This window comes from Vombatus ursinus, unplaced genomic scaffold (assembly GCF_900497805.2).
Source record: "Vombatus ursinus unplaced genomic scaffold, bare-nosed wombat genome assembly UNPS02015255.1, whole genome shotgun sequence".
In the NCBI taxonomy this organism is placed as follows: Eukaryota; Metazoa; Chordata; class Mammalia; order Diprotodontia; family Vombatidae; genus Vombatus; species Vombatus ursinus.
In genome coordinates, this window is record NW_020955033.1 from 10,034,520 (window position 1) to 10,059,628 (window position 25,109).

The 25,109-nt window shown below is 39.0% G+C and overlaps 1 protein-coding gene across 2 annotated transcripts in view; it reads right to left on the reverse strand.

The window, feature by feature from the left end:
- Positions 1 to 20,439, reverse strand: part of DTNA (dystrobrevin alpha) — a 473,738-nt gene extending 453,299 nt beyond the window's left edge. Inside the window, exon 1 of one of the 2 annotated variants that reach the window (XM_027846916.1) lies at positions 20,418 to 20,439. The gene's annotated coding sequence lies outside the window, so the exon portion shown is untranslated. The remainder of the gene's footprint in view (positions 1 to 20,417) is intronic. The other variant, XM_027846914.1, reaches the window with a different exon arrangement.
- Positions 20,440 to 25,109: the final 4,670 nt, after the last annotated feature.

The following is a 25,109-nucleotide window of genomic DNA, read 5'->3' on the forward strand; positions in this document are numbered from 1 at the left end:
CTTTCAGCCTTCTAGTTCTGTGGGCTGAAGAATGCTTTTACTTCCCAGCTCCGTGAAGGAAGCACTTTAATTTTATTTTTACCTGCCAAAGCTCTGCTTATTCAACTATAAACTGTTCTGCTCCAGAGACAAGGAAGCATACATTGTGGAATCTTTTTTTTTTCCTCTAGATGGTATGTGTTCGGCAAATAAAGGTTTATATTGTGGTTATTTTTCTTAGTCTCCAGATAATCTTCCATACAGCTGAACAAAAAATCCTCATGCTTGGGTCTGACCACATCATTCTCTGCTCATAAACCTTCAGTGGCTCCCTATTGCCCCAGGATAAAATATAAAGTCTTTTGCTCCCCACTTAAGGCTTTCACAACCTGACTTCAAACTGCCTCCCCACACTTAGCTCATTCTATTTCTTTTTGTGTACCCTCAATTCCAACCAAACTTATCTTTACCTGATGCCCTCCTCTTCATCTTCACTTTCTCATTACCATGCACTCACACAGGCTTTACCTCAGATTTGAAATGTACGGCATCATCAACCTGACCTGCTGAAATCTTCCTTCAAGGCCCAGCCTTTCAGTTAAAAGTGATCTCTCTCTCTCTCTCTCTCTGTCTCTCTCTGTCTCTCTCTCTCTCTCTCTGTCTCTCTCTGTCTCTCTCTGTCTCTCTCTCTCTGTCTCTCTGTCTCTGTCTGTCTCTGTCTCTCTCTCTTTCTCTCTCTTTCTGTCTCTATCTCTCTGTCTCTGTCTCTCTCTGTCTCTCTCTTCTCCTGTTCTGTCTCTGTCTGTCTGTTTCCGCCTCTCTGTCTGTCTCTCTCCTCAATTCTCCTAGACCACTTTGTACGTGTCTCTTATTTGTGCCTACCGTATTCTACCTTGTTTTATATGAATCATATCTTTCTAGTGAGCAGCTGGAGGGCAGGAACAGAATCAATTTTCTACATTGTATCCCTAGACTGTCAAAGTATCTATCACTCAGAGAGTACAGTCTCATGCATAGTACAGTAAATGTTTTATAAACATGTGTTAAGTTTAATCAATCAACCAATCAGCAAATTGAATCAAGTCATAGAATTCAGAGACAGGAGGGCTCATAGAGACCATGTAGTGCAACCACTTAATAATAACATTAATTTTAATGGCATGATGCTTAAAGGTTTGCAAAGCACTTAAAAAATATTATCTCACTTTATCCTCACAATTACCCTGTGAGTAGATGCTATGATTGTTTCCATTTTATAGATGAGAAAACTGAGGCAGACAGTGGTTAAATGATTTGCCTCAGGTCTCATAGCTAGTGCTGATATCAAATTTGAACTTGGGTCTTCTTGACTCCACATATTGAGTTCTATGCTCAGCATCACCTACGAAAAAACGAAAAAACAAACAAACAAACAAACAGACAAACTAAGGCTTGGAGATTGTGACTTGTCCAGGTTAGTAAGTAAAAGAATCATAAGTTTTTTGGGCAGCATAGAACAGTGAAAAAAGTGCTGGATTCGGAGTCAAAGAACTTGGGTTGGAATCCTAGTTACGTTATTTATTAACTGTAGCTGTGGACAACTCATGTAAGAAGTTTGGGTTTGTCAGTCAATAAACATTTATTAAGTACTTACTATGTTCAGGCACTGTGTTAAGCACAAAAAGAAGCAAAAGGAAGCCAGGAGGTGAGTTGAGGAGAGAGAGCATTCCAAGCATGGGGGTCTACCAGAGGAAATGCCCAGAGCTAAGAGATGGAGTGTCTTGTTTGTGGAACAGCAAAGAGTTCAGTGTCACTGGATCAAAGATTATGTGGTGGGGACTGAGGTGTTAGAAGACTGGAAACATAAGAGGGGGCTAGGTTATAAAGGGCTTTGAACATCAAATAGAAAATATTTTATTTGGTTCTGGAGGTGATATGGAGCCACTGGAGTATATTGAGTATGTGCTAGGTCAGGGAGCTAGGGTGACATAGTCCAACCTGTGTTTCAGGAAAGTCACTTTGGTGACTCAGTGGAGGTGATGAGAGCCTGAAGGAGAGGAGGGGCCATATTGAGATATGTTGCAAAGGTGAAATTGATGGGTCTTGGCAATAGATTGGACATGGAGGGTGAGAAAGAGTAAGGAATGGAGGGTGACACCTAGATTGTGAGCCTAGGAGACTAGGAGAATTGTGTTGTCCTTGACAGTAATAGGGAAGGTAGGAGGGACCCTCAGTGTTCTCATCTGTAAAATGAGGGAGTTGTATTCGGCCTCTAAGTAACACCCTTTCCCCCAGTTCTAAATCCATGGAACTCTGCCCTTAAATCCAATGCTCTTTATGCTATGTCCTTCCATTTAACTACCTTCTTCCTTCTTTTTCATCTTCTAACTCTTAGTTGGTTCAGAAAAATGGACTTTTCTGCTGTCACACACACATATACATACATGTATACATACACAAATACATATATATCAGTATTTAGGGACAGTAGAGACAAAGTTTGAAGTGAAATTAAATATAACAAGGAACAAGGCAACTTAATTTCCAATGAATGATCTCCATGAAAATTCTCATCTACCTTCTTATACTTTTCTAAATAAGGAAGAAAACATGATACAGTGCCAAGTGTGATGGGCTTGGAGTTAGGTGAGCTGTGGGTTCAGATACTGCCTCTGACACTGTTTGTATGACTTTGAACAAGCCACTTAACCTCCTTTTCCTATTCCTGGTTTCTAGACTTCAAAATTATGCCTCCGCTACTTTCTCTTCCTGGAATATCCCTCAGCAACCTGCAGCATCTAACCAATCCTATGGCTTTCTTAACCTGGAATGTCTCTCTACAAATTCTGCTCCTTTATTCCACGGATGAGTTTCTCCCCAGGCTTCCATTTTACAGAGGAGCTGAAGACAGGTATTCCTCCTTCACTTTGTCCCTTTCTTGACAGACTTCAAAACCATACCCCCACTCTTGGTATCTTTTTCTCCCTCTCCCTTTCTTCCTTTTTCAGTTTCCTTTTTTGTTGGTCTTCCCTCATTAGAATGTAAGTATCCTGAGGGCAGGGACCATCATTTTGTGTTTGTATCCCCAGCACTCACACAGCGCATAGCACTTAGTTCTTGATAAATTCTTCCTTCCTTCCTTCCTTCCTTCCTCCCTTCCTTTTCCCTTCCTTCCCTCTTTTCCTCTCTCTCTCCCTCCTTCTTTCTTTCCTTCCCATTTCTTAACTATTCTTGTTTAATTGTAAGGATTACAACAGTATTATTTTCTATTAGTTTTCTTCACAAATACATAGCATTTAAATTAAATTATAGGGTAAATAGTCCTTAAAATAGTCTATTCTGTAAATATACCCATTACTTATAACTTTGTTTTTACCTACACGAAATTCCAACTCTAATGCCTCATTGCTGTATACAAGTAACCTGGTTTCTCGAAGACTGTCAGTAGACCACAGGCTGTAGTAAACAGCCATACCAAAAAGACTTTGAATACAGTACAGTCATGACAATCAGCTGTATGTATGTATGTATTTCCCAGATTAGCTTGGCTAAATCTAGAAAGGGTTTACAATTAAGTCTTAAAGTTTTAAGCAACAACATCTCATGAAAACTATTAAGGCATAGAGGGGCTGTGATCTGTGTCAAAGGAAAAGGTACAATGATGTCATCAAAGACCCTGGAAGTCTTGAATTCAAAACCTTGACTGATAAATGAACTTTAGGAACATAGCTCACTTGGTAATTGGGAGTTTCTATACTCAAAATATGTTAGCTTCTTTACCACAACTCTGGATTATCTGATATCTTGAGTCTTCTTGTAAACCCAAACCTACAAAGCAATATCTAATGCCATTCCCACAAATGCTACAATAAGTCATAGAAACATGCAGGAGGGAAGGCAAATGTAGACTTGCCAAAGGCTAGGTAGCATTAAGTGAGTGCTGGGTCTTAGAATAAGGGAAATGAAATAATATAGCCCTTTCATGGGTTCAAAAATTTAGGCACAGTCCCATTCAGTAAAATTTAAAGTGGGGAAAAGAGAATGTAATAATTCTACCTTCATCATCCTGACAAGGTCCTTCAATCTTAATTATGGCCCCCTTCCAAGACATCATTTTAGGTTGGTAGGGGAAGGAAAGTAAAGAAGAAGTGAAAAAAAATTAAAGAAATGGGTAGGAAAAATCAGTAACTATGACAAGGCAAATGGAGTATTGTCCCAGAGTGCTAAAATTTAGAGGTTACTAGTAGCACTTATACTCCTTAAGAAGATATTAACAAATGTACTTAGTATTTAGTCAACAAAAATAATTAAAATAGGGAGTCATTTCCTAGTCACTAATCCCTAAGAGAGTCCCTCCCTCTCTATCTCATCCTTTATCCTCCACCCCTGACATTCCCTCAGACAGTGACAACCTTTCTAGACGTGACCATATGATAAGTATTGGTTAAATGACTATTATGTGCTAGACCAGGCCTGCACAACCTGAGAAAAATACTGTGGATGTTCTCCTCTGCATTTTTTGTGGGTCGCCTGAAATCCTTTATCATGGGGCAAGCAGCCTGTGTACCCTAAGCGGCCCGTGGGTGGCAGATTGTACAGGTCTGTGCTTGACACTCTGCTAGGCAAGACTGTATTACTTAGTATCAATCTTCAGTCTCAGCAGTCAAGCTCCACGGTCAAGTCTAAACATAAATACAAAAGAGACTAGCATCTTCCCTCACATCCTATCAGAGGGAAGAATAAAAGACATGTTCACAGATAAATAAATGCAGAATGTACACAATACAAAGTAATTGGGGAGCAAGAACAACGGAAAGAATTAGCAAAGGACTCTTAAAGGAGCAAACACTTGATTTGAGCCATAAACAGAGTTACAAAGGCCCAAGACAAGTGATCAGGGGAGCATTCCAGACATGGGACAGCCAGTGCAATGGCATGGACATGTCCATGGAATGTCGTCTATAGGCAACAGCAAAAGGACCAGCTTGGCTAGCACGTAGAGAGTTTGAGGAAAAGTAATGTGTAATTAGCTTTAAAAGATGGCGGCAGGAAATGATGAAGAACTTTATGTGACAGAAGAGTTTGTATTTTATCCTACAGGTGAAAGGAAGCTACTGAAGTTTCCTAATTAAAGGATTGATGCAATCAGACCTGTGCTTTCAGAAAGTCAATTTGGCATCTGTGTGGAAGATAGACTTGGAATGGGGAGAGACAGGAGACTAATTATATTAGCTCCACCAAAAGGTGATCAGGGCCTGAACTAGGGTGATTGTGGCATAATGTGCAGAGAAGGAGATGTATGTGAGAGATGCTAGGATGTTCATTGGCTGCAGTCCAAAGGAGGTCTTCCACATCCTGCAGTCCAAAGGAGTTCCTCCACATCCTGTCTCTTACTTGTTCCCTCCAGTAGTGGCCTCATGGTGTCCTGGTATCTCTTTCCCCATGAGTTTTATGTCTTTAAATCCAAGGTCTTAAGGTCTCTCCTTAACACTTCACCAATTGTCCCCTCTTAAATGAATTCATCCTCATTCCACCACCACCCACAACTAAAAAAAAAAAAAAAAAAAAAAAAAAAGGTTGATTTGTTCTTCTTTCCCCAGGCACCCAAATTCTGAGTTATGAATCTGAAAAAGGAGTTGACACCCATATAGTTGAGGTGAAAATTTAAAACTGAAGAAAGAAGAAGATGATTTCCAACTCACCCCAAAGATTCTGCTGCTAAGTCATAGTTACTCATTCAATCATCAACCATGCATTATATTTATGGCACTACTATATAACAGGAAGTATGCTAGGGACTGATGATTAAAGACAAAAATGAAGCAAACTGTCCTGAAGAAGCTTGGGAAGGAGGCAACCTGTAGATAAATGAATGTATGAAAAACACATAGGAAATAAATGTAAAATAATTTGAGGGGAGAAAACATCAGCTGGGGATCAGAAGAGATCCCATTTAGGAGGTGATACTTGAACTTAGTTTTGAAGGAAACTGGGAGTGTTAAGAGGCGGTGAGAAGAGAATGCATTCTATGCATAGGGAACAGCCTGTCCAAAACAGACTTCTTATATGGTACTATGGCCCTATGAGGTCTTACACTGAAGTAAAGGTTATGTCTGAAGTTAAAGCCCATTACATTATGGAGAGCAGGCAGAATTTTGCTTGAGCTGTAAGTCACATGCCAAAATAACACCCTAAAACAAAAGAACCATAAAAAGAGCGATTAGTCACTACATTAAAGAAAAGGGGGAAAAAATAACACCCACACATTTTGAAGATCTCTCTTATCCTGAAGAACAATTCCCATTTTGAAGCAAATTTTCAAATTTAACAGTATTCTATCACTTTCTAGAGAATGTTTAGCAGTGTGAGCAAAAATTCTTCCATCATGCACGTTCTAATGATAAACACTGCTTTTGCAGTTTTTAGGTTAAAAGAAAGAAGCACAATTTACCCAAATATGAAAAACACGCCACATTTTGTGCTCATAAATAGAAACCAATTCTGGGTTGGGAGGGAGAACCTGGAATATTGCCCAAAGAACATGTAATGTTCACTTCTTACCTTTCTGAAAATTCTTTTCTTCCTGACTTCTCATCATTTCCTAAGAACAATTTTTGTTCATGTTGAAGCTATTCAATGGCAGGCTTAATCTTTGCATATATAATTCATTTCAAAGAATTTGAAAGGCATCCAGAGACTTTTCATATTTAGGACAATTTTTAAAATGTCAACTAAGTAATTATTTTCCAGAAGAAAATGTACTAGTAACATTACTAGGACTGAGGACTTTTATTTTGTAAAGAATGACCATATTTGTTGAGATGAGACATCTCCTAAACATTGAAAAAATTTTGTTGATGTAGAGGATCAGAGATGCAGAGCTAGAAGGGATATTAGGGATCATCTAGTTCAATTTCTTTCATTTTTACAGATGAGGAAACTGAGGACCAGAGAACTTAAATGGCATGCCCAAGGTCACAGAGTCAGTAAATGGCAAACAACATTTGAACCCAGCTCCTCTGATTCCAAAGCCAGCATTCTTCCCATTCCATTGTACAGCCTTAAAGATTCACCAACTGGGAATACTAAGTAAGCTCTATGTGTTGAAGGTTTGGGTGAGGTCTCGTCCTGAAATCTTTGTTATCACAGACACATCATGTAAAAGGAGTACATTTGAAATGGGAAATAAAAACAGGCTGGCTGCAAAAGAGACAGAAGGAAAGGACAAACATAAGACAACTGGTGGCGTGGAATATTGAAAGAATAAGCCACAGTGAGAGAATAATATTTTCCCCAAACTATGTGTGTGTGTATCATCTAAAATCAGAATTAGATAAACTAATCATGGATCATTTTCCTGGCTAATTCAACATAAGAGGTAGATTTAAAAATATTTATATCATCCTAAGATATATGAAGTCAAAACCTATAGTTTATAAAAAAACTGTAAGATTAAAAAAAAAAAAACAAGCAATAGTAGAAAATCATGTCCAACCAAACAGCTGATGAGTTGATCCTCAAAAGCAAGAAGAACTCAATGGCCTCTTAGGTCTCTTACTCACTCCAATTTTTATGATTAATTAATTGACAAAATAGGGTCATTTATTTAAAGCAATATTCTTGTAGGCACATGGTACAATCTTCTGAAAGAAACTGTATCTAGGATTAGGGTGTAATATACAGGTATGAAAAACTACTCCAAGCCACTTTCTTCTTCTATGACAATTCCACTTATTTTTTTCTTTCTCATTGTCAACCCCATCTTTCTCTCTTCTTTGGTTTCTCTCTACAACTGTAGATTCTTGTTTAGAAATAGCGCTTCTTTTCCCTCAGGACAGTCATGCAACCAAGATAACATCTTATCTCACATGACCTAGGGCACATCCAAGTAGATACTGAATCCTTTGCCACGGAAAAGATGCAGTGGTGATAATTATGAGCCTGGATTTCTGTGTAAGTTTCTCTCCTGAGTAGAAGAATCACATATCCCAATGTCCTCAAAGAGGGATGATTAAAAAGCTAGAGGGGTAGCTACCACCCAACTCTCTCAATAGCTCATGTTGCCAATACTGGCACCAATGCTAGAAAAGTATACAAAAACAGATAAAGAACCAGGTAATGTTTAATCTAGCAGGTAAAGAAAGAAGGGAGTAGGGGGATGCTATGCATAAGTCCTGCACCATGTAGGTCAAGTATGAATTTGTCAAACCACAAATTCAGACACAAAGTAGACAATGTGGTTACTTGAGTCATGCATTGATTTTCTCCTTTAAGGTATGGACTAAGCAAAATAGCTCATACAACCTGAATCTGTTAAATCAGGTTAAAGGGTTGGGGCAGAATATGAAATTGCTTTTAAAATGATAATCAAAGTACCCCCGGGGCAGCTAGGTGGTGCAGTGGATAGTGCACCAGACCTGGATTCAGAATGACCTGAGCTCAAATCTGGCCTCAGACACATAACACTTACTAGCTGTGTGACCCTGGGCAAGTCACTTAACCCCACTGCCTAGACAAAAAAAAAAGAAAAGAAAAAGAATCATTTGGGGGCAGCTAGGTGGCGCAGTGGATAGAGCACCGGCCCTGAAGCCAGGAGGTCCTGAGTTCAAATCTGACCTCAGACCAAACACTTGACACTCACTAGCTGTGTGACTCTGGGCAAGTTACTTAACCCCAATTGCCTAAAAAGAAAAAAAAAGAAAAAAAAAACAAAGTACCCCAAACATCTGTTAATCCTGCTAACCCCTCAAGCTACTATTAACTTTATCTCCTTCCCTATCCCTCTAAATTTCTTAAAAGAATTGTCTATTCCTGCTGCCTCCACTTCCTCCCCACTACTTTCACCCTTAGCACTCTACAGAAACCATTTTCCAGAAGGTCACCAGTGTCTTCCTAATCAATAAATCCACAGGCCTTTGCTAGTTTCCCATCCTTCTTGATTTCTCCCACAGTATCTGATATTGTTAACTTCCCTTCCTTAAATTCTCTCCTTCAGTCTCCAGGATGCTCCACTCTATCTTCCTCAGGAATCAACTTTTTTTGTTGTTGGCACCATATCGTCCCCTTGCCCCTAATGTGTGAAATAGGCGGTTCCCTACAGTTCTGTACAGTTCTGGCCTCGTTCCTCTTCAAGCCTCTCATCTTTTTTCTTTATGCTCTCTCCCTTAACATTTTCACACATGTATTATACTCATTTTCACCTATTTCTATTCCAAAACCTTGGAATCTTTACCTCCAGTGCCAACACCTCTCCCAAATTCTAGGCCCACATTTGTAACTTCTTGGTGCGCATCTCTACCTGGATGTACTGCTGGCAGTTGAAACTCAATATGTCAAAAACCAAACTCATTATCTTCCCCACTTTACCACTCCCAAACAAACCCTCTCCCACTGTTTTTTAAGGTTCTTTCTCTTGACCACCCTTTTACTGTTGGTCTTCCTTAATTCTCCTAGTTATCCAATTTGAAACCTCAGCGACATGTTTAATTCATAACTTAGTTCTTAATAGATAACATTTGTATAACTCTTTAAGGCTTGCAAAGCATTGAACACACATGATCTCATTGAACCCTCACAACAACTCTGTGAGACTGGTGCTATTATTATCCTCATTTTATAAATGAGAAAACTAAGGCTTAGAAGTTAAGTGACTTGCCCCAGAGGGAAGGGCCACACAGCTTGTGACTGAGGCATCATTTGAACTTGGGTCTCATTCTTTATACCTGATAAATCACCACGTCCTGCTGATTGTCCTGTGCAATGTATTTTTCTCCTTTTCATTCTTACTGTACTCAGAACCTTAATGCTTTTTACCTGGAATCTTGCTTCCAGGTTCTCTCTCTTCCAATCTACCTTATGTATCACTTCCAGAATCAGATTTTTCCATCAATCTCTATGATCATGTTACTCTTCTAGTCAAAAAGTTTCATTATTATCCTTATTATCTACTGAATCAAGTCTGAAATCTGAGGCCTTACATTCAAGGCCCTTTCATACTATAGCCTCAATTTACCTTTCTAACCTTATCCTCCAATATTCCTACATACCTATACTAGGTTCTAGACAAACTGGACCACATGTTAAACTATATACCTGTGTACCTTTTCTCCTCCAAGCCTCTGCTTGTCCTTTTCTCTCTACATGAAATATCTTCATTCCCCGTTTCCTGCTATTAAAATCCTATGTATAATTCAGGTCCTAGATCAAATACTATTTCCTTCAGGAATGAATGAAGGATTCTCTCAGCCACTTGTGAACTCTACTCTTCTCTGTACACTCCCCCTCCCCCCAGCACTTTCTTTAAATTTCTCTTAAGAGTAGTTGCCATGTTCTCAGAGTTTAAGATTTCTGCTTAGGTCCCTTCTCTTCCACATTAGTATTTATACTTTGTTTTTCTTAATGTTAGGTTATACTTCATTAAACAGTATTGCTTTTCCTATCATTATATAGTTGTTGTTCAGTCCTTCAGTCAGACCTGCCTTTTTGTGACCCAAAGAACTTGTCCATGGGGTTTTCTTGGCAAAGAAACTGTAGGGATTTGCATTTCCTTCTCCAGTGTGTCCCCATTTTTACAGATGAGGAACTCAGGCAAATAGGGATTAAGTGACTTGCCCAGGGTCACACAACTAGTAAATTTCTGAGGCCAGATTTGGATTCAGATCTTCCTGACTCCAGGCCTGGTGCTTTATCCACTGCCTGCAACTTTATCCAGTTGCATATATATATATTACATATTATATATTATATATATACACACACATATATGTAATTATATATGGACCAATGCATGACTTATATTATTTTACATACCATGTCATCATCATAATACCTTTCTGGAATTATGGCACGTTTGCTGTTTTCATGATGTATCATTATTCATGGATCTGGCTGCTCATTAAATGAGCAGCCTAACTCATTCAAAATAAACTACATCAAGTTATCTTGTAGCCCAAGAGTCAGCAAAATAAGGCCCATGGGCCAAATCTAGCCTGACACCTGTTTTTCTATGTCCTGGGAAGTAAAAATGGTTTTTGCATTTGTAAATAAGTTTGTATTTGTTAAAATAATTATTACCCTGTGAGCTGTGCAAAACCGGGCTGTACTTTGCTGACCCCTGTTATAGTCTACTTCTCTCAGTCTTCCGTGACTATGTTGCCTCCTCATGAGCTATGCTTCTGGATGTCCTTATGGAATTTGTACCAATTTCCATGATATGTTTTCCCTCTTTCAGCTTGCCAGAAACACAGTGCTTTGGTATCATGACCTCATTCAACCTTCACAGAAATCCTTTTTTTCCCTCTATAGTAGAAGTTTGCTAAATAAAGGTTTATAATGTTATTGTTCCTCTTAATGATGTATTTAGCCCTTTTTAAGCATTGATTATTTGTGTTCTAAAATACAGTTGTTGGAGATTCATTCTTGACATTTTAGCCACTCAGCTAACTTTTCTTATAAGAAATCTACTCTGATCTCCCCATCTGAGTCCAAAGTTAGTTATTCATATTCAGATTTCTCATAACATTGTTTATCCTTCATATGTAATTATAATATTCAAATTTGTATTGTAGCAGCAATAACAGCTAATATTTATGTAGTGGTTTAAGGTCTGAAAAGCACTTATGTACCTCTTTTCATTTCTACCTCTAGATTGTAAACTCCTAGAGAACAGGGTTTGTAATGCTATTCATCTTTACATTTCCTAGCTTAATTAGTATTTATATTTAATTGAATTTGAAAACGGTATTTTTTCAAGTGATAAAGAATAAAACACTAAGACAATTATTAAATCTAAGAGTAGATGGGCAAAAATATTCATTGCCAAGAGAATGTTGAGGTCACTCCGGACACCAAAGGATCATAGATTTAGAACCAGAAGGGACCTTAAAGGCTCTGTAGTTTGATCCTTTCATTTTGTAGATGGGAGGCACTGAAGCCAGGAGACATTAAGTGACTTGCCCAGTCACACAAGTGGTAAGTGAGTAACAGAGGCAGGTCCTTCGACTCCACAGCCTGCAATCTTTCTGTGGTCCCACAAAGCCTCTCTCAAATTCTACAATCCAAGTAAGTGATCTATTTGTTAGACCAACAAAGAAGACAAATCAAGACATCTTGAACATCATTTGACGTGGTAGTAGATATGTGACACACTGCTAATGTCATTTCAAACTCCAAAACAAGTTTAAAGTTTACAGAGAAACAAACAAGTGTCTGACTCTCTATAGGGAGGTATAATCTGTATAATAGAAGTAGCCTTTTCAATAGCTCCATTAGCCTAAGTGATGAAGCTTAACATTTGTTGAAAGTTATGGGTAAGATCTGAGCCATGGTTAAAATGCAGATACAAATCAGGTTGGTTTCATCTTGTCCTCAGTGTTCTAGAAATCACTGTTTATATGTCGGGCCAGCTAATGTTGGTTTTAGAGAGATAGTCAGAGAAGTTATCTGAGAAGTCAGTCATTTATTTATTGTTCATAATATCTAATAATATTTGGCAGGTATCTTTTCCCCATGTAGTTTCACTGTACAACTTTAGTTGATATCAAATTTCAACAGCAAATATTAAGTAGAATCATCATACAACATCATAGAATCATAGATGCTGTGAGGGAAGGTACTTTAGAGAGTCAATCTAGTACAATTCATTCATTTTGCTGGGAAGAAAACTGAGTCTCAGAGAGATCGTATGCATGCTCAAGGTCTTTTTTAATCTAGGCCTCTGGTTAAAGCCCAGTTTTGTTGAGACTAGGCTGTTTCTTATTTTATCTGAAACCACATTAGATATACAAAATTACAATTCTGTATGAAATTGTTGTTTGCTTAGTCTTGTCAAAAGACGTCAATATTGTCTTGTCAAAAGACTTAAATATATACATCAGGTCATGATTAAGATGTTTATTAGAGATAGTCTATATCAGTCTTGTTCATTCTGAGTAATTACTGTAAAAATACATGTCTGTTTTTATGAAATGTTGCTTTTGTCTCGTAAAGACAACATTAACTCTAATTTTCTTTAAATGTAAGTATATTCAATGGATAAGAATTTCCTTATAATTAAGCAGTCTCAAGACTTTAGTCTACAGATAGCTTTCACATTATGGAATAGAGATATTGTTATTTTTAAGTCAAATTTCTGTAAAGGAAATCCTACTTTCTCATGATCTATTTGCCAACACAATGGTACACCAGGAATTTAGCACACCATGATGCTTGCAGTGAATTACACTCTTCGCTTAACAGTACAGATTTCCATTCAAATAATATAAGCACTTTGTGGTACTATCTTGACTCTGGGTCCTTTTTTTCACAATTGGGCACTTTATTAAGTCCACTGTCTATGTGATAAAAACCAGTTAAAATTCTGTTCTAAAGGGAAAAAATACACCTTTGATCTTGTAGATCAGATAGAGAGAGATACTGAGTTAGATAATAATAGACTTAGGTGAAGTCAAAGAATAGACATGTCAACTTAGAAGGGGGTGAGGAGGGAAATGGTGGTTCTAGTGTTGTTCTCCAGTTATCTGTACTTGGCTTTGAGTTGTTTAATGTTTTTATCAATGACTTGGATGAAAGCACAGACAGCATGCTCATCAAATCAGAGCTGACACAAAGCAGGGAGGAATAACCACCACATTTGCTGACAAAGTCAGGATTCAAAAAAACTGTGACAGCTAGAACTTTAAGCCAAATCTAATGATATAAAATTTAATAGGCACAAATGTAAAATCTTTCATAAGGGATTAAAAAAATCAACCTCCCAAATACCAGAAAGGAAAGTTAACAGATCCTCTGCAAAAGTTCCTAAGATCACAGCTTTAGAGCCAGAATGATACTTAGAGTTCATCCAGTCCAATATCCCATTTCACTGAAAAGGAAACTGACATCCAGAGAGTTTAACTAATTATGAAGTTTACACAGACGGTAAGTGGCAAAGCCTGAATTTGAATGTAGAACCTCTAACTCCAAATACAGTGTCCTTTCCTATAGAATGTGCTGCATCCCCTAAAAATCTGAGAATCTTAGTGGATTGAAAGCTCAGTATGAGTTAATGGTGTGCTATGTAGTCAAACAAGGTAATTGAAGCCAAGTTTATTTTAAGAGACAAATAGAATCCAGCGTTAGGGAGGTGACAGTCCTGTTATTCTTTGTCCTGGTCAGACTACCCTGGAATATTGTGCTCAGTTCTGGGGACCACATTTTAAGGTGGACATGGATGAGCTAAAGGGGGTCTAGAGGAAGAATCATAAAAGCAGATCTAGAGGTCATCTAGTATCTAGTATAGCCCTCTCATATTACAGATGAGGAAACTGAAACAAAGGGAGGTGAAGTCACCTGCCCAAGGTCACACTCGTCAAACTAACCACAGGAAGGTTTTGAAACAAGGCTCCTCAATTTTTCCCCCCACTATATTATGCTCTAACCAGTTTAGCAAAGGACAGCAAGATCTTGCCATATGAGGACTGACTGGAAGAATTTTAATTGTTCAGCATGGAGAAGCAAAACATTAGGGAGTGATAGGATGACTGTCTTCAAATATCTGAAAGGCTCTCATACAGAAAAATAATTAGGTTGATCTGTATGGCCCCAGAAGGCAGAACTAGGAAGATATGGATGGAAGTCACAGAGAGGAAAATTTAGGCTTGAAGCATGGAAAAACTTCCTAAAAATAAGAGCTAGCAAAAAGTGGAATGACCCACCTAGGAGTAGTGGGCTCCTTGTCATTAGATATCTTCAGGTATAGGCAAGATGACTATATATGTTTTAGAGACAATTTTTGTTTATATATGGGCCAGGCTACATAGCCTCTGAAATCCTTTCCAACTCTGGGACTCTCTGATTCTAAAAATTGATGCTAGGAGTTACTAACTGAAGCAGGGACAGAGTTAGGTATGGTATTTATTATTTCATTGGTATAGGAAACTTCCAGGTAAGTCAATCTCCTCTCCTTTCTTGGTAACTTTGGAGAGCTGCCTATCGAAATGAGAGGTCAAATAACTTGCTCAAGGTCACAGAACCTTCCTTGTTCATGGGCAGCTATTTACTCACTACAGCATTAGCCTCTCTGAATTGAAGCAACTGTCTAAAAGTAGGGCCATGGATTATATTGATAAGGGGCAAATTTGGAGTGACTTTTTCATTTGTATTTCCAAGATACTGAATGACGCTAAAGAAAGTCATACTATTGTATTAAATGAATCCACTTCAAATTCACATTTCCTAATCTCAACGGGGCTTTTTATGTTTGGATCCGACCATGTTCCTTCCCTGTTGAATAAACTCCAATGGTTCTTTATTACCTCTCAGATAAAATATGAACTCTTTTGTTTGCCCTTTAAAACCTTTTATAACCTAGCCTCAAGTTATCTTTCCAACCTCATTATATGCACTACTCTACTTAAACTTGCAGTCCAGTCAAATTGCTTTCCTTCTGTTCCTCACACACCCCTCTGAGTCTTTGCTATTTACTAGGCATCTCCTATCCAGGTCTAGAATGCATTCCTTCCTCACCCCACCTCCAAATATCTCTCATTGCCTTCAAGATACATTTCAAGTACTCCCTCCTACATGTAGGTTTTCTGGATCTGCCAACTCTTAGTCCACCCCACCCCCCAAACAATTTGTATTTAACTACTTTTTATTAATTTTGTACTTTTTATTCTATATATGTATCTCTGTATACATGCTGTTTCTTCTAATACGAGCTCTCTTAGATCAAGGATTGTTTCACTTTTTTTTGGTCCAGGGTATGCACTTTATGAAGTGCTTTTTGATTGATTTATACTCTCTTACCAGTTTTTTTTCTGCTGTTTGCCAAGCTTAGTTCATCCTCCTACCTTTATAATTAAGAGAATCCCTTCTCTTCCCACTCCAGCATCCCATATTCATTCCCGGTCTCTGAAGTATTCCAACAATGTGCCTTGTAGTTTATATTTATTGACCTGAACGTACAGCCAGAGAAAGGCAAAGAGGAGCTTTTTAACTGAGAGAAAAAAGTTTTGTTTTGTTTTAAAGTCCAACAGGGAAGAAATAAAAGAGAGATCTTATTAACAGGCAGGGTAGAAATAAACCATATCTAATACTGAATGACAAGTTGCCATTGAGGGCAGGTTAATGTCAAAATTAAATAAGTTGATTCAAGGAATACAGGAACTCCCTGAAGTTAGGGATCTTAGCATTACATATTCATAGACTCTTAAAGCTTCATGAAACCTTAGAGATTGTCTGCTTTATCACATACCTGAACCAGAAGTCCTTGTAAAACATTCCCAACAAATTACCATCCAGCCCATTTGAAGGCCCCCGGTGATGAGGAACTCATTTCCTCCCAAGACAGCAAATTTCACTTTTAGGTAGCTCTTATCATTAGAATGTTCCAGTCACCCCTGCCTACCCCTTTTAATGACCTAAAATTATACCCTCGGCAATATTTACCTCTTGCTCCTACTTCTGGTTTCTGGGATAAAACAGATCAAGCCTAAATCCTCTTCAACAAGATAACCTGTCAATTGTGTGAAGCTAATTATCGTGTCCTTTCTGAGTCTTCTTCTCTAGGTATGGTTCCAAATCCCATTAGCACTTTGATCACCTTCCTCTGAACTTACTTCCTATTGCCAATGTCTTGTCCAGAACAATAATCAGATATGGTCTTGCCAGGACAGAATATAACAGAACTATTATCAACCCATACTTTTTCATAATACAATCTTTTTAGTATTGGTTGCTTATTTTTTTAAATAACCATACCTCATTGTTGACACAAAATGAGCTTCCCATCCACTAAAACAATAATAGCTTACAAATAAATATATAGTCTTAAGGTTTGCAAAGTGATTTAACCACATTAGCTAATTTAAGCTTTTCAGTCAAAGTCCTACCCTGTTATTGTCTTATCCAGGTATGGAGGTAACCCTGGGTTCTCAAGCCCTCTTATAGAAAAATTCAATCTCTACTTAAATTCTACTAAGTTGAAGAGGCTTTTTGTATGGGTCTGGTGATGGTGATGTTGACTTCCCAAGGACCAAACTAGCTAAGTTCAGAGGATCTTATCACCAAGTTGGCTACCAGGTGATAATTTTTTTCAGTCGCCACAACTTTCAAAGACATTTATTAAGCCATAGAGGGGTTGCCCATATGTATTGATGGGAGGAATACTTGCACCAATAAAATTAAAGAACTTTGGAGTATAGATATTAGCAACAACACTCTAAGGTAGGTAATACAAGCAGTATTGTCTCCATTTTGTAAATAAGGAAACTGAAACTCAAAGAGGTTAAAAGACTTTCATTAGGTAACAGCTAGAAACAGAGCCAAGACTCTAACCCAATATAGTGTTTTTGGCAGCTCTTTGTAGTAGCAAAGGACTGGAAACCAAGTGGGAGCCTATTGATCAGGGAATGACTGAACAAATTATGTATATAATTGTCATGGAATACCAGAGTGCCATTATCAGCGATGAAATTCATGGTTTAGAAAACCTGGGAAGACCTCTATGAACTAATACAGAATGAAGTAAGAAGAACCAGAAGAATAATAATAGAAGTGTTTTAAGGAAAAAAACTTGAAAGATCTAAGATCTGTGATCAATGCACTGACTATGATTCCAGAGGATTAATGATGATCTATGCTAAGGCATCTCTTGACAGAGAGGTGATAGATTCAAGATGTTGAAGGACACATGCGTTTCTGGACATGGACAGTATGGAAATGCATTTTGTTTGAATATGAATATTTGTTACAAGAGTTTTTTTTCTTTTAAATCTGTGAAAGTGAGAGGGATGGAAAATACATGTTAATTGAAAAAAATAAGATAAATGTAAGGTAGTGTGTATGAATTTTGTGCCCTTGGTCACATACATATATACATATAGACATACTTAAAACTTTGCTGTTATAATAAAGGTGTTATTATTTATTATAAAAGTCTTGAATATTTATTCATTTCTGAATATCAAAAGTACATGTAGGTAATGACATATTCAATATGACTATTGTGGGAACAGATGGAATTTGCAAGAATCACCAAACTTTGAAAAAATTAATTCTTAAAGTATTTAAACTATAAAGCAAATGCCATCAACTGATAGATTTGTGACAAATTGCAATAATTTTTTTTACTGTTTGTATATTTTTCTCAGAAGTGTGAGTACAGGTTTTTCCCTTTTTTTGTTGATGATTATAATAACAGAATTTATAGAATGATCTAAGTTTTGCAAAATGCTTTCCCATATATTATCTCCCTTGATCCTCACAACAACTCTGTCAGATAAGTACTATTATTATGCCCATTTTACAGATGAGGAAACTGGGACTTAGAGAAGTTAGAATTGCTAAGAGTAGTACAGTTAGTGTCTGAGGCAGGATTCCACCTCATATCTTCTTGATTGTAAAACCAGTGATAATGATGAATAACTTTAATATAACTTTAAGCAAATATACCCACATTTTACATAGGATGTCCTCCTAAGGATTTTAACATGCTTTAAGTCCAAAGTTTTATGGGATTTAGAACTAGAAGAGGTTATAAAAGGCATCTAATGAACCACTCTCAATATAGAAATAAAGGAAATGAGACCCAGAGAATTGATGTGACTTGTCCAAAGTCACACTGATAGTAAGCATCAGAATATGGTTTCAAACCCAGGACCCTTGATTATAGACCCAGTGTTAATTCTATTACATTTTAAAAAGGAAAAAAAATGCCCTTTATAGAACTCAAATTTATCACCCTGGTATTATTAACACTAAACTAACCAATTGAACTAATCTATCCAGCTAACCCATCCAGGTTACAAAAATTATAATTATGTGGCATAAGTTTGGATACAACTATATCAAGTTCATTTATCTAAAGTAAGGAAATCACATCAAAATTGTGAGTTTTTAAATAGTTTCAAACAGTTGGAGGAAAGGCAGACTTGTTTTTATTTGAAAGAATCCCTTGCAAATGAATAAGGTTAAAGGAGACATTTAATCAATTAAACAGATAATACCACGATTCTATGGTATGCTTAGCTGAATAGTAATTAGTCATATAAAAATATCTTGTTAAATACTTTATATTATGGCACATTTAAAACTATCAAGGCTTTTTAGGTATTTTTACAACTGAAAACTGTGGAATACTTTATTCCTCATAACTAAATTGCTTTGAATACATCTACACAATGCAGTATAAGACATATACACATGTACAAAAATACATAGCCAAGTTTTTAATCATAAAAGAGAATGATTTTTAAAAAATCTAACCAGTCCCTTGTCACTGTGATTGGATTAAATATAATTAAAACAGCTTCAAAACACAGCCAAATCCAAAGATATGTAAGGCTTCATTGTGAAGAAAATGACTGCCAAACTGTAAGCCAAGAACAGATTGGTGACTTGAGAACTTTAAAATTAGTTCTAAAGTGTTGGTTCAGTAGTTTGCCTCATAATAACCTGTTGTTTCAACACCTTCCCCTAAATACTACAGCACAGCTAAAAATTGCACAAAACTCTGTTAAAATGTGAAAGCATAGACCCTGTGGCAGTTTTATGAACAACTTGACTAAAACTAATGATACTGTCTTCAAGAGAAACTATATGATGCAACTAAATTATTCAGTACTAAGAACACATGCACAGAACTCTGTATTGAGGGAAAGTATGTTTCATTAGCCCGATAAGAAAGTCCAGATGTATACGACACCTGCATTTATTTTGTCCAGTTCTATAAATGAAATGGCAAGCAAGTGTAATGAGAGGCAGCAGGCATATGTACTTATAAAAACCTATTCAAGGGTTACAGCTTTACTTCTACAAAGTCCAACAGCAAGTGCACAAACCAATGAAAGAAACCTCGGATTCCAACGGACCAAGTCTTGACTGTTAAGTGAAGACCTACAACCTCTCCTTGGAGTTCTACTGTGACGTCTCCAGCAAAGCTTTGCTGAAAGGAGAGGTGCTTTACTACTTTGTCCCAGGCAAGTAGCACTTAAGCAGAAACGAAGATGTCAGTGAGGAAGCCCCTCCTCCTCCTGGCCAGTCATTTCCCTCTGCTTTGGGTCTTTTGAAAGACATCTCTCTACCTTCCACTCGGAAAATAAGAACGAACCAATATAAATATTGCTTTCCCTCCTTTTTCTTTTTCCTCCCTCCCTCCCTTCAACAGAAAACTCTGAAGTGGGCAACAGGATTTAGAAACGGAAAATCCCGGCGACCCCCAACCCCCACCTTTGCCCTTTTAGCCATTTGCCTTGACACCGCGGTGCACTGAAACATTGGGAGTCACTGCTTCCAGGGAAATAAACCCATCCAGTATTTCGTGGTAAATACTCCTCAGTCAGTTTCCCCAAGTGAGAAGCATCCCTCCGTGGGGGCTTGGGGACCCCGACTCCCAAGCAGCTCTCCCTCCCGCCTAGCCGAGACGAAGGAGAGACGCCAGAGCAGTAATAACAAGGATGAGGAAAGGAATCGCTCGCTACCTCCAGAGCTGCTCCCTTGGCTGCCTCCCTTGGCGGTGGCCGATGCCACTGCCGCCGCTGCCTCCGCCGCCGCCGCCGCCGCCGCTGCTGCTGGGAGGGCTGTCTGGGTGCTCGCTGCTGCCACTGGGCGCTGATCAGCTGATATTTACCTGTGAGGTAATGCACACTCTGTAAGGTCATCATCATGCAGCAGCCCCTACCGAAGCCAACCTAGTGCGGAGTCCGGGAGCTCCCGGAAGAGCCCGGCTCGCGCTGCCGCCCGCTACCGGCCCGGGGAGCAGGGGTGGGGGACGCCGCACCGCAGAGGCTGCGGCTCCTGGCACATGTTTGGGACTCGCTCCGGCTAAAAGCCAGCGGCACAGGTGGGGAAGCCCTGCTAAGTGGGTGTTTGGGCATGGGGGGGTTGTAAGCCTCCCCTTCTCCTCCCCCACGTCCCCCCTCCCTATCCCGTCAGCTCTTTTCACTATTTACTTTGCCTCCTTTTGTACTGCCCTTCCTCCTGCCTCAGTGCCCGCTCTCCACCACCTCCACCACCACCTCCTCCTCTTCTCCCGGAGGTGGTGTCAGCGGCTGCTGCGGCTGCGGCTGCTGCTGCTGCTGCTGCGGCTGCTGCTGCGGTCCTTGCGCAGCTGTGTAATGCACGTCATGAGCACCTCCCGATTCACAGAGCCTCTCTACGGCGAGCCGGGGGCAGCGTGCACCGGCTCAACTAGGGCTTTACGCCCACTCCGCTACACACTCACATACACACACACATACCCCTCCCCTCCCACCCCACCCCCACCCCCACCCCCTGGTCCTCACCCTTTGGCTCCCCTCACCACCGCGCTGCCTCCAGAGCTGTCATCCGAGGGGGGAAGAAAAAAAGCTTTTCCACACACCTTCCGAGGAACCGGCTTGCTGAGCTCAGTCAGTCCTCGAGACTCTCCAAACTCTTAGAAGGTGTCCACTTGTGAGTGTGTGTGTGTGTGTGTGTATGTATAAGTGTGTGTATGTATACGTGTGTGTGTATGTGTGTGAGTGTGCATGAGTGTGAGGTTGGGGAAGGATCCTCTTTCTTATTATTTAATAATGTCAGAAGTGCCGGGGCTGCTCCCGGAGTTGTGGGTCATGTGGGCACAGCAGAGGCTGGCTGCTGCCAGTACCAGGGTTTCCTGAGGATCCTGAAACTATGATCTCATCCTCCTCATCCCCCCTCCTCCCTGCCCGCGCACACATACACATACATACCCTGCATGCACTATCTTCTCTCTTGCACCTAAATATCTCTCTAGGGAAATGCAGTGTTCACTCTCTTCACCGGGAAAAGCCTTCAGGATGGAGATTTTTCTCTTTCAAGGGGTGATTTATTGGCTTTGTTTATTTTCTTTATAGTTTAACCACACACGTGCAGAGCCGAGCAGCGCCCATCTACAAAATTTAAAAATAAAAATATTCAGACCTGCATCATGACCCAAATTTTCAGCAGAGAACCTAGGACTCCAACAAACAGCTCCATCTCAAACTAAAGCCGGAACAAACAAAACCCTATAGGCTAAATAGCTCACCATAATAATGCCTAGAATTTCTGTAGTGGGGCTCTTTAACAAGCTGAAAGCATGTCACAAACATTACCTCATTTATTTGCAGAGAATCTTTGCAGGCGAGAGGGATTGGTAAGGCAAGTAGTACTGTCTGCATCGTATAGATGAGGAAAGTGAGGTATGAAGAAGTTAATTGATACATCCTAGGTCACATAGTGTGTCAATATCTCAATAAATAAATAAATAATAGGTGTTGAGCACTCACCCACAGGGTGCCTCATCATCATCAATTACACTGACTGTGAGTTGGTTACAGAACACAGAGAAGACACTATTTCTGTCCTTGAGATGTTTATTAGCTCACTGAAATAGGACAGAGAAATTAATAGCCATTATATACATTTCCCCAAAGCTGTTTCAATTGTCTTATTCAACCATTTTTATGTCATCTACCATTAACTGAATGTGTGCCCTAGGAAAAGTCACTTAACCTCTTTGGGTCTCAGTTTCTTCATGAAGGTTTAGGCTTAGATGATCTCTTGGGTAGGGTACCTTCAGATTTTAAAAATTTATGAACCTAGGATTTCTTTAGATGGGCAGATGCTAGACATGTCCTTCAAAAAAGTATTTATTTAATCCATCAATCAACATCTTTTAATAGGTGTTAGTTATATTTGAAGCACCATGCTGAGCAATCTAGAAGATACTAGGAAATTCAAGGTAGTACCTTCCAGAAGTTTAAAATCCATTTGGTAAAGAAAAGACATATATACCACACAGGAAACAGAGATGTCTCATGTCAGTCTCAGTAAACCATTGAAAATACTCAATTCAGCAAACATTTATGCAGTGCCTACTATGTGCCAGGTATCATACTAGGCACCAGATATTGTGGGAGCCATTGGACTGCATATAGATGTTAAGAAATCATTCCCTTCATATACTCTTCCAAGTTATACTCTAGCCAACTTAAGCACTTATTAAGCATCTACTGTGTGCCAGGCTCTGTGCTAGGGATTGAAAACAAAAGTGAAAATAATCCCTGCTTTCAAGGAGCTCACAATTCAATGGAGGAGATGTGCAAATAACTATATTAAAAAAGAAGAAAAAGGAAAAAAGATTTATACAGTATAAATTGGAGGTAATCTCAGAGTGAAGTCACTAGCATTGATTGGGGACAGCTTCTTGCAGAAGGCAAGATTTTAGTTGAGACTTGAAGCCAGGAGATAGAAATAAGGAGGAAGAGAATTTCAGGCATGGGGACAGTCAGTGAAAATGTGCAGAGACTGGAGGTTAGTGTCTTGTTTAAGAAACAGCTTGAAGGTGATTGTCACTGGATCATAGAGTTCATGGAAGAGAGTAAAGTTTAAGAAGACTGGAAAGATAGAAATGGGGCAGGTTATGTAGGGCTTTAAAAGCCAAACAGAGGGTCTGATATTTTATCCTCTAGGTAATAGTGAGCCAGGGTTATTTATTGAGTGAGAAGGATTGATCAGAGCTGTGCTTTAGGAAGATTATGTTGGTAGTTGAGTGGAGAGTGGAATATGGTGGAACTTAAGAAAGTGAGACTAACCAGGAGGTATCATTTTAGTCCAGACATGAGGTGATGAGGACCTGTACCAAGGTGGTGGCATTGCTAGAAGACAGAAAGTATGAAGATAGAATTGACAGGCCTTGGCAACTGACTGGGGATGATAAGAGGGTGGTGAGGGAGAGTGAGGAATCTAGGATAACATTTCTGTTTCAAGGATACTGGGTTACTGAAAGGATAGTGATACCTTCTACAATAATAAGGATGTTAGGAAATGGAGAGAATTTGGGGGAGGAAATGAGATCAGTTTTTAGCATTTGAGTCTAAGAATAAGAAAGGGCTAGGAATAGCTTTAAAATCAGAAGATTTTATATTTAATATGGGAGGTAATAGGAAGCCACTATCATTTGTTGAGTTGGAGGAAGAGGAGAGTGGTCAGATCATAGTTTAAGATACCTATGGAAAATCCAGTTCAAGATGTCAAAAAAGCATTTGGAGAAGGTAATCTAGAGGTCAGTAGACAGGTCAGGGCTGGATAAATAGTTATGAGATTGATCTGTATAGGGATGATAATTGAATTCATGGGAGCTGTTGGGATCACCAAATGAAATAGCATAGAAGGAAAAGAGAAGAGGGTATAGGACAGAAGCTTTGGAGACACCCACAGTTAGCAGGTTCAACATAAATCAAGAGCCAACAATGGAGACTGAGAAGGATTGGTCTGACAGGTAAGAGGAGAACCAAAAGAGAGTAATGTCATTAAAATATAGAGAAAAGTAGAAGGGGTGACCAATAGTCAAAGGTTACAGAGACATCATGAAGGATGAGGATTGAAAATGAAGGAGAACTTAAGAAGAAAAGGAAATGAGTATTTATATAGTACCTACTATATACAAGGCACTGTGCTAAGCACTTCACAACCCTGTGAGTAGGTGCTGTTATTATCCCCATTTTAGTTTGGAAAATTGAGGTAAACAAAGGTTAAGTGACTCTCCCAGGGTCACACATCTAGTAAATGTTCCAGACTGGATTTGAACTCAGATCTTTTCAAGTCCAAGTCCAGTGCTCTATCCACTGTACCACCATCTTACAACTTGGATTATTAGATTTAGAAATTAAGAGATTACTGGTACCTTGGGAGGGTGTGGTTTCAGTGAGGTTGGAAGTCAGACTGCAGATAACTCTACACTAATATGGTGAAGTATTGAACTTCGTGACACCTGGGTTCACATACCAAATCTCAGATTAATGACTAGGGAAGTCATATCATGACTCAAACCTTAGTTTCCTCATCTATAAAAATGGGACAAACAATGTTTAGTGTACCTACTTTACAGCATGGTTGTGCATTTTTTAGCGCAAAAAAATGAGATTTGCTGCTATTTATTTTTAAAAGCACAGATTTTTTAAAAAAAATCACTGAAAAGCTTTACAAGGAGTCATCAGGGATTATTGCAACTTTCTGAGGGTCTCTTGACAAGTGGTACCATTGGCCCAAGGGATCATAGGTACATTCCAGGAAACAATTACCACATAAACAGCTGGTCCTATACCCCTAAGGCAGAAAAGGGAAGTCATTGACAAGGCTGGAAACAAGAAACAAGAAAACTGCTCTGAGTTGGTCCCTCTCCTCCTGCA